Raw genomic sequence first — 9,660 nt, forward strand, 5'->3', positions numbered from 1 at the left:
GTCAAGCAGAAGAAAAACACAGATTGAATCTTGGCATCTTATCTTCATGGGTTTCCTCAATCCAAGCGTGATATGTGACATCTAAGATAGAAGTTTCCACTGAGGATGTTCTGAATAAGTAGAAGACTTCAGGAAACCATGACGCACACGGAGGGCTGAGCTGTTTTTACGGGGAATTTGTCAGCCTGAGGTTGTTCATAGTTTACACTTCTGTTCCTCGCTACGCAGAGGCTTCGGTTCAGACAGGAGCGCATTTGCATCGTCTTGTTTTTTTAAAAAAAAATAACTTTAAAATTTAAGGATGAAACTGGTTTTTCTTCTGGTTGTGGCCTGCCTCGCCTTACATAACGGAAAAGGTAGGTCCGTTAATGGGTTTTAGCGACTTCACAGCTCTTTAATGCGCAGAAAGAAGGGTTAGTTGTACTCCTTTATGGGCAACTTGCGCTGTAAACAGTATACGCAGTTTCTATTTGATTTCATGTTGTTTTATACATAAAACACCAATAGATTGTAAACATGAGCTACTCCACACAGAAATTAGGCGGCAAAAAGAAATAACTGCTTTAACTCCCTCGTAACGCATTATTTGCGCAAGCATAATTGGATTACCGTAAATGACTATGACTCAGTTCACCCACCGCTCATAAAAGCAGAGGGAAAAACTCGCTTAAACCCAACAGTCCTACATTCTGGCAGTCTGCCTTACAATAACACACCTTTATGGTAAAAATATGTTCATTCCGCTGTTGATCTAGATCAGATCGCGTTCAAACGGAAATAACAAACACATTTCAGTTTCCGAGTTGGGTTTCGATGAAGCTTGTTGAGATCTGCGAACTTGTAAAGGGGAACATTTTTAGGACTCCCAGTAAGGAGAATGGAAACTCAGTGAGGAAACCCCTATTAGATCAAATTTAATATGCAAGAGGGTTTTTTATGTCATGGTCTAAGGCCAAACTTTACATGAAGTCCAACTTAATCTTATTATCATTAGTTTTGCAATTTACTTAGCAGTTTTCTTTTAGTTGCTGAAAAAAATACATACCTAGCAATATCCAAAGAAGAATATTACACAACTTTTTGACAAAGAAGCCTACAGTTTAAATATGTAGGCCTACCCGTCCAAATGTGAGGTGTCACTAACATCTTTCACAGATTGCTGGCCCAAAAAATATGGTAACGTTGTGACTTTTTAGGGCCCCCTACATGGCTGGAGCAGGGGCCCAGCACAAAATGAATTCTCACTGAAACAATGTAGTGTATTTTAAAAGATAAGTTAAACATTCTCCCCTAATTTAAAGGTAGCTTAATGTAACCAGATTTACTACTTATGTCTGTAAACAAGCCATTTTGTAACCATGTATGCACGTCATTGTGTACCAGTTAATTTTTAATAGTAATTTTGTTTTTCTAAGAGTTATAGAGATAAATGGTGATCTAATCTCACATGTATTTAAATTTACATGTATATATTACTATCTGGAAACTGGGGTTAGGGTTGTGTTAAACTCTGTTTCCACTTATTTTGATCTCATTTTGAGCAAGCTGCTCTTCATGAAATATGACATATTATGACCCTTGATCAAAGCACACTAACTCTGATTGACGTCCTGTCTAGAAATCTTTTATTGGAGTCATGCAACCACATTTTCATACAGCAGACCATAATAAGAAAATAGGAAATTACTCAAACCGGGTACAAAACGTCCTCCATGACAAGTACAAATTGATCCATGGTGGATATCTAAAGGTCTGCTATAGATAGCACCATCTTATACCTGAAAAAGACCAGCACTCCCTTTTTTCTGCGGTTGCTTGTGAATGCAATTAAACGTCAGCTCTATTGTTAAATGCATGCTGTAGAATGCAATATAGAAATAAAAGATCAAATATGGACAGTCTAAACAGGACTTCAGGGGTCCGGTGGTGGAATCTCAGCCACATTCAATTCTGCTTCGGGCTTAATATACGTTTGGGATAACTCTGCCTCTGGCAGCAGTATTAGTGAGTTGCAAAACACTTTCATGTGAAATCCGTTTTTTACTAGGTTTGCCTCACCGAGCCTAAGATTTCTCAAGAGCCACGAAGCTTGCATAAATCGCCAAGAGACTGCACACTTGAATCAATGATACAGAGCATGGTGCTTCTGAGGATTGGACATCATTTCTGTGTAGAAATACAAATCTTGGCCGTTGTAGCGATTAAACAATTAAAAGCTGTTTGTGCAATTATAACCGAACAAATTTCAGCAACAGATAAACTCCATGAGCAGCTTGCAGCAATGTGTTGAGAAAAAGCTGAGATGGTGTTACTTCCTCTTTAAAATATAACTGAAGAGAATCAATAAAGGCTCAGTGAAAGCAACCCTTTTTTTACATAGTTGCAGAATAATGTTGTAATCTCCTGAAATTCTCAATAAATGAAAGGATCCAAATGGGTAAAATAAGATTGTGTCTTAAATGTTTTGTATGAGCCAACAAGGAAAGTAAACATCTGTGAATTTACTTCATCTTTGTAGGAGCACCAAAGACAGCTGTTTATAAGTTTTTAAGATGCAATCCTGAAGGCGGCGATGCCAACTGTGTGACCCACCAGAGTTCTGAGATGCCGTGGAGCCCAGATCTCCCATCCAAGCTGCCGGCTTCTGAGGCAGAGTATCTGTGAGTATTCTACATTTCTGTGAATGCTCACACCTTAGATTGGCAACTTGCTTTTAATTACAGGTGTCTTAGATGAAGGAGAGAGTCTCTCTATAGAAGTAAATTCACCAAATGAAAAACAAAAATCACCATACAGTCCAGCTGTCACCCAAACACAGATGTAAAATGTAGAAATGCTGATGTTGCATTGGAGCTTTTACCTTGGTTAACATGCTCCTCAGGCAGCCTGATCTCTGTCTGTGTGTATGTGTGTGTGCATTCATGTGATCTCTGCTTGAAAGTGGTTTTAAGTGTGAGGTTCATGGCCAAGAAAGGCAAAAATAGAGGACAATGTGGAGGGCAAAAGACAGAGACAGAAAACCAGAAATGGTAGAGATGGAGTTAAACAGAAAAGATTTCAAGAGCAGCTAGTTTATTTCTGATTGACATAAAGAATATGAGTAGTTACACTTTAAAGAGGTCAATCTGAAGCTTCTTTTGCTTCTTTTATACATAATCTAAAAATTTAAAAATCTTTTTACTGGAGATTATCAATTCTAGCCCATCTACATTTCATTAGGAAATAGAAGTAGCTTTTTTTTTTTTCAAATCATTAAGAAACCCTAAAATATGCTTTATTAAACAAATGTATTTGTGGTGATTCCAATTTTAATATAAGTGTAGGGTTGTAATGAAGGAACTTTTTTGCTGACCAGTTCTTTGTGGATGCAAACTGAGACTTTGCATCCTGCACATATCAGTTCAGGATCTGAAGCAGCTTTGAGTCATAAAGCTGTGGGTGAAAATGCACTCATTTTATGTCTTACTTTAATGTTTCTGTCATATCTGCTGTTTTCTTTTTCTGTCTAGGCTACGTATAACATCATTAGGTTAACTTTTATCTGTTACTGAGTAGGATGATCATTTGATAATTCTTGCATGAGACATGATGTAAAAAAAGCTATTTGTGATTTAAGAAAGTATCAGGTTCATATAGCATTGCAAAATTATACATAATCCTTGAAACTTTACTTTCTGCATTTTGTCAAGTCGCAACCACAAAAGTCCACTGTGCACGTGGGGGAATCACAACAGCAGTTAGTTCTGCACTCCATGACAAAATGACATGACAAAAGGAAAGCCATTGTTGAAAGAAAGCAGTAAGATCTTTCGTTTGCCACAAGCCATGTAGGCACTTCAAAGAAAATGCTCTGCTCAGATGAGACGTGCAAAGGCTATATGGGATGAAAAAGTAACAATGAAAATCACCCTATGCACACCATGCCCACTGTGAAACATGTTGGTGGCAGCCTCATGCTGTGTGGATGCTTTTCTTTAGCAGGACAGGGAGGAATGTGAGATTTAATGGGAAAATGGATGAAGCTAAATACAAGGCAGTCTTGGAAGAAAACCTGTTAGAGGCTGCAAACGACCTCAGACTGGGGCAACGGTTAACCTGCCAGCAGGACAACAGCCCTAAACATACAGCCAGAGCCACAATGGAATGGTTTAGACCGAATATCCATGTGCTCTAATGGCCTACTCAAAGTCCAAATCAAAATTCAATTGAGAATCTGTGACGAGACTTGAAATTGCTGTTCACAGACGCTCTCCATCTAGTCTGAGCTTGAGCTATTTAGTTCAGAAGAACAGGCAACACTTTCAATATCTAGATGTGCAAAGCTGGTAGAGACACCCTAAAAGACTGATGCTGTGTGCTAAACATTACAGGATGCCTGCTAAGAGATTTAACAATTTTTGACTTCCTTAGCAGCAACTCTTACGAAAATCTTTCAGACACAAGTCAAATCATCATACTTCAAAGCATGTTTTTATCACAGCCAACTTAAAAAAAAATGTATTCTGTGTTCTGAAAGGATAGGAAGACTTGTGTTAAGGGTTCCTTTACAGTTCACATGAAATGGTTGATAAAATCCTCCAAATCTGGGAGATCAGACATGTGAAGGAGTAAATATATATTTGTTATTTTATTCAAAGCAATGAAAGAACCCATCATTTGGATCTATATTTTCTAAACTGTTATTTTTTTGGCTGAGCTTCAACAACACCCTGCAATTTTCTGAAGTGTAATTGCTTAAAAAGGTTCATCAATCTTGATCTTAACCCACAGTTTCCTCTTTATAAGTTCCTCTTAACCACCAATCTTTTTCTGATAGTAGACTTGTAGTTTTGAGAAGGAGGTTCTCAAAAACAGAAGCACAGACTACATTTTGTCCAGTTAAGACTCAAGATTTAATCATCAGAGTGCACTGTGTGAACTACAGTGATGATTTGACAAACCAACCAATATTCAGGAGTGTAATCAAAAAACAAAACACTTTCCCAGTTAATGATGTAGAGTACAAATATTTTATTTGGATTTGTTTTCCGGATCAACGCTGTAAATCTGTGAATGCTAACGAAGAAATAAATACAGACATTATCAATCCTGCTGTGCTACAGAAGTTCCTTGGAAATGTAAAATTAGATTACAGGTCAGAAGGTAATCAAATAATATAAAAAATTCTATTGAACTAACTTTTCCTAGAAGACTAAAGATTGCTCTTCTAAATGTTTTCTTTTCTCCATGAGATCTGGAGCTTGTCAGAACACTTCAGGCCTCCACAGTTTCTCAGCTAACTTTGAACAGGAAGTCAGAGGAAATGTTTGGAGGAAGTGGGCTGCAACGCTTCATGGGTTGCTGCTTCTGGTCTATTGTTTCATTGCTACGTATGTCACGGGGTAGTCAGATACAAAAGTTTGAAGAGTAACAGCTAAATTATATAGAAACATTTTGCAGCTATGTAGAAACAGCACTTTCAAAATGCATTTCAATTCAATTCAATTCAAAGATACTTTATTGATCCCCGAGGGGAAATTAGAATTCCAGTACAACCCATCCAAACATACATCATGACACAAGACAATGGGGGGACGGGTCACCGAGGCCTTGCTGCCCGCTCACAGGCGCTGCCCTTGCTAGATGAGAAAAGAGGCCACATTAGGTAAGTAGAGGGAAAAAAAAAAAAAATCATATTTCACACTTTATCCTTAGCAGGATACAGTTTGAGATTGCAAAACACCTCAGCACAAAGAAGCAACAAATTTACAAAACAACATCATGCTGGGAACGGTGAAGGTGGTGTGAGGGGTGCATATGTTTATTTTGAGCATGTGTGTGTGTGCAAGTGAGTGTGTGCAAGTAAGTCCATGAAGCACTGTCACAGAGGCCATTGTCCTTGATGGTTCGTTGGAATGTTCATCAACCGGCCACAAAGTTCTGAGCAGGTCCACAGGTGTCCTCAGGGAAGGGAGGGGGTAGAGGGACCAGAGCGTCATGTTTACATAACTTCCAGGAGAAGTTGAAGATAGCCAGCCATCAAGGCCGTGCAGGGGAGCCAGATTCAGAAAAACAATAATTATTTGGGTTAGGCTGACTCTTAATTTTCCGTCAGCCTTGAGAGTCTCACTGGTGCTTCTCAAAGGCGAATCCAAATAGACAAATTCCTGGTCTTTCTGCCAGATCCAAGCGAACAACTTTCTCCAAGATTTATACCATTTCACCCCTGAGTCCAGGAACCGCAACCCGCTTGCGATCCTGTATAAGGATCACATCCAGTCTGCGATTCAGCTCACGTAACATCTCAGTCTGAGTGTTGATCGCTCTGAAGATCCCATCACACATGCCAGGCAGCCTTACAATGGCCAGAGCAGCTGCTGACATTCTCCGAATTTCTCGATATGCCAGGTAACCGCTGACTCCAAAAAGCAGAAATTCTGATATCAAACATCCAATTATATACACATCTTCCACATCCTCGACTGACATTATCGACAGACACACAATCCTCCACTTCTGCCAGGAGTCCATTGTGTATCCGGAGAAAAATGTCCCGTCCAGGGAAGTGGGCTCTCCCGACCCCTGTCTTCTCGTCGAGAAAATTTGATCAATTGCATTGAGAGACCAGCTGACCAAATCCATAATTTGGAAGAATTTGGAAGATGTGCAAAAAGAGGCTCCAAAAAAAGACAAGACACAGAGCTGAAGCAGGGCAGATATGGGAGGGGTGCGGGAGACAAAGAAAAAGCGTCCTCCTCCACCGAGAGCAGGAAAAAAAAGAAAAAGCAGCTTCTTCAGGCTGTTGTTTCTGACCTTTTTATTTATTTCTGATCAAATGTCTGTTTTTACTAACAATAATCTACGTTAGTACCTGCTGCTGACTGTTAAGACATAATTCAATTCCTAAATTAGGAATTCAAAGGTTGCCTCTCCACAGTTTAAAGTGAACAAAGAGAAGATGAGGTTGTCACTTTTAAGAAGCTGGAGCAGTTCCTTAAACAGTATTTTACAGTATTTTAAAATCATGGACTCCCTATTTTGCCCAGGCTTTAAAAGTATGTTATATTTGAAATCAGCTGCGTTTTGGTACATAGGTACTTGAAAACATAAACTTACCGACTCTAAAGTTTTTTAACAAATCCCCAAGAAGGATCCTGAATCTCACCACAGCAGCATGCAAAAATAAAACTCTAGAAATTCAGTTACAGTTTTCAGTTTTGGTCTGCCAGCCCAAGATTAATACAGGCTCCCCTTTCTGACCACCCTTACAAAGCTTTATGGCAATGATGTACTCGAAATTATCTTAAAAAAAAGAAAGAAAAAAAAGTGTTTTCACTTATTGTAGCCTAGAATTTCCCTCTGTTCTTACTGAAGCTAAATAAGGCTACTAAACTTTTCCAACCTGCGCACTCCCCTTTAACCTCCAGTGGTGCAATCAAGATAAAATTAACTTGGGTGGTATGTCTGTAAGCAGCAGGGGGCTGGAAATAGCATAGGTGAGAGGACTGGAGCCAGGTAGGTTTGTGAGCTGTCAACAGCAGTGTAAATCAAACAATCAGCAGAAAGATAATCTTGACTTTCCCTGCCATGTCACGTGTTTTATTTGTTATAAAGCAAATAGAAATCATTAATCTTCTTTGTTCTAAAACCTGAAAGAAACAGAACAGAAAGCAAAGTAATAAAAAAAAAAAACAAGCTAAACATTTTTCTAAATGTGACTTCAATTCTGTTTGCAGAGAGGCAAAATCAGTTGAGGGTGAGAGTCCATCTAGGGAGGAAGAGAACGAGGAGGTGGTAGAGGATGAAGCACCAATGAAGGGTGAAGATGGGGAGTCACCTTGGTTCCATCCACTAGATGAAGGCTCTGGTTATGAAGGTTCTGCAACAGATTACTTGCCTTTCGCTGATGGGCCCACAGGAGCTGAAAGTGAGACAGGCTCAGGTGAATCTTGGACCGACCCTGTTCAACCCAAAGGTATTTTATTTAAAGATTGGTTATGAAGTCACTTGTTTCCCTGTTTTGTTTCTTCATGTGGTGTGATCTGTCTTTATCTTCTTATGTTGTAGTGAGGAGCATGGGGAGGTTGTTCCCCGGCAGCCCTAGAGAGGCAAAGCCAACAGAGCAGGACCTGGAAGAAGACTACCTGCTGAAGATGTAGACTGAAAGAAAAGTCAACCATTGTAACTTCCCAGCTAGATAGCAAAAGTAATAATGCATTACCACCTGCTGGAGAGAAATTGAACTTGCTGAGGCCAAATATCTACTTTGGATAACATGAGCAAAAGATACTTTTTACTATAGGAATATTATAGGAATCATAAGAATTTATTTTTTTTGTGCAAAACAATGGCTGCTATTTAAAAAAAAGGCTAAAATAGTTTACCAGTCATTGTAAATTTGATAAAGTCTGAGCTGTGCTTCATCAGTAACTTTGCATTTTTGTGAAAAATGAAATAATTTACTGTGCTTTGTAATGTAAATAAAAACATGCATTTAAATCATGATAATGCCAGTGCAATAATATGATAATTTCACTGCATTGCTCATTTTCAGGCCACTCCTGCCATCTTTGGAATCATTAACGGGCCACAGAGAAAACTTATTTCTATCATTTTGTTCACCCTTATCAGGAGTGCATTCCAAATTGTTCTGTGTGAGCAAACCTTATGGACACAAACCCCACCAAAAAAATTAAATGGGTTTACGATGCCGTAACTAATGTGAGTTTGAAATTTGTACAATGAATATACCTGCATTTCAGCCATAATATGTTTATTGTTACAACATGTTTCACACTGCTTATTTCACATTGCTTAATGTGCATTTGAAATATGTCCATCAAGAAGGGATTTAATAAAATTATTTTATAAGGGTTTAACGTCTTTTATTATAACAAGGGTGTTTAAATTATGATGGTTCTGCAGTTTCTTCTGTGCTTTTAAATTTGGTTTGACACACCTGGTCAGAGCATATTGATTGATGGACTGAAAAAGTGGGAGGAGACTTCTGGTAATCTGCCAGATTGGTTCAGATCTTAGTTGACAGGATGTGACTGGTTTGTATCATTTGGTGGAAAACACCAGTGTCACTGTCAGCACCAAAGTGAATTTAGTATTACCATGGACTGAAATCTGAAAGATCTAGCAGTAGATCTGAGAGGAAGTTGAAGAAAGAAGCACGGATCCAAATTTAACACCTTCTTGCCCAATTGAAAAGCGAGGCTTCCCACATAACCAAGCCAGATGTCTTCTGGGGAAGGTTCTATTGTCAGATGAGCCAAAGATTGAGCATTTTAGCCTCAATGATAATGAGTAGGTTTGGAGGAGTCAAGGTGAGAATTTCAACACAGCATGGTGGTGTTAGTGTAATACCTAGTTTTTCCTGTGGTACTGGTGCATGGCACAACGTGGCTGGAACAATACAGAAAGAGGATTACTTACAAAATCTTTAACTTTACCTCAAATTAACAAATAGATGACTGAAGTTTAGACATACAGGGGTTGGACAATGAAACTGAAACACCTGTCATTTTAATGTGGGAGGTTTCATGGCTAAATGGGACCAGCCTGGTAGCCAGTCTTCATTGATTGCACATTGCACCAGTAAGAGCAGAGTGTGAAGGTTCAATTAGCAGGGTAAGAGCACAGTTTTGCTCAAAATATTGAAATGCACACAACATT

The sequence above is a fragment of the Girardinichthys multiradiatus genome, chromosome 4 (genome assembly GCF_021462225.1).
Source record: "Girardinichthys multiradiatus isolate DD_20200921_A chromosome 4, DD_fGirMul_XY1, whole genome shotgun sequence".
Lineage (NCBI taxonomy): Eukaryota > Metazoa > Chordata > Actinopteri > Cyprinodontiformes > Goodeidae > Girardinichthys > Girardinichthys multiradiatus.